Raw genomic sequence first — 1,604 nt, 5'->3', positions numbered from 1 at the left:
CAACCCGTACCGCCCCCTCCGCAACCCATCCAACCCACCCCTCAGCCCCTCCCACAGACAGTCCCAACTGCTACTAATGTTTCAGCCCCCACCCTCTCTGCCACTACTCAGACAGAGACAGGAACTCAAGATAATGCAGCACTATTTCCTTTACGAGAAGTACCCACTTTTAATACTGAAGGAGACTTGGTGTCTGTAAGACACTTTACTCCCTTCAGTCCTGACGATTTAGCTGGATTTAAAAAAAATATGCCCACTTTTGAGAAAGAACCATTTATAGTTTTAAGAAAATTAGGCAATATATTCTGAACTTATGACCCTGGCAGGACGTTGAAAATGTTTTAGATGAACTTCTGACAGTTGGTGAGAAAGAGAGGATCATTACTCGGGCCAATCATAAAAAAGGTAAAGATGTACCTAATTGGCCCCTCAAGAATCCAAAATGGAATTACAATTCTGCAGCAGATATTAAGAAATTGCATGATGGCAGGGAGGCATTATTGATAGCCATGAAAACCTGTGCTGAGGGGGGCACCTGGGTAGCTCAGTGGATTGAGAAACAGGCCTACAGACGGAAGGTCCTAAGTTCAAATCTGGCCTCAGACACTTCCCAGCTGTGTGACCCTGGGCAAGTCACTTAACCCCCATTGCCTACCCTTACCACTCTTCCACCTATAAGTCAATACACAGAAGTTAAGGGTTTAAAATAAAAAAGAATTAAAAAAAAGAAAAAAAAAAAACCTGTGCTGACCAGGATACCTGGTCAAAATTCGAGGAAACTAAACAACGTACCAATGAAACTCCCTCCCATTTCATGGACAGGCTGATTGAGGTTGCAGAACTATATTTGGGCCTTGATTTAGCCATGGAACGGGATATCAAACATGTACATAGACAATTTGTAAAAAATTCCTGCAAAGTAGTCAAAGACTATTTTAAAACTAACTGCCCAACCTGGGAAACTATGAACCTTGGGGAATTGAGGAAAGTAGCATCCTATGTTTTTAGGGGCCAAGCACAAGAACATGGCAATGATACTGACTCAATGGATACTTTAGAAGCAGAAAACAAAACGCTAAAAGAAAAACTAAAAAATAAAGTAGAGACTATAGCCCCTCTCCAAGAATCTAACAATCAGCCTGCTTTCTGTTATTTCTGTATGAAAAAGGGCCATATAATGGGGACTTGTAGGACTTTCTTAAGAGTACTCAAAAATAATACCCAGCCAACAGATAAATATAGGAATAACAACAGGAATAATAATAATAATAATGATAATAATGATGATTCCAGGAATAGCAATTTTAGGCATGATAGAAATGCTAGAAATAAATCTCAGGATGATGATAACTCATACCAAATGACCCCACAACAGTATATCTTAAGTGGAGCTCGCCCCCAAACTAATCAGGGTGCTAATGCCCCTCGGGGGGCCCATGGAGCCCAAGCATCTTTATGAAGGTGCGTGGGGGGGGGGGAAGGCTTTGGAATCAAAAAGGGAAACCTTTGACTTTCCAGACCCTGATGTTCTAATGCCTATTATCCCCATACATTTCCCCTCAAATAGTAAGGAACCTCATGCAACCCTAAAAGTGGGAAATTCA

This window comes from Gracilinanus agilis, chromosome 6, assembly GCF_016433145.1.
Source record: "Gracilinanus agilis isolate LMUSP501 chromosome 6, AgileGrace, whole genome shotgun sequence".
NCBI lineage: Eukaryota > Metazoa > Chordata > Mammalia > Didelphimorphia > Didelphidae > Gracilinanus > Gracilinanus agilis.
This window is presented reverse-complemented; position numbering follows the sequence as displayed.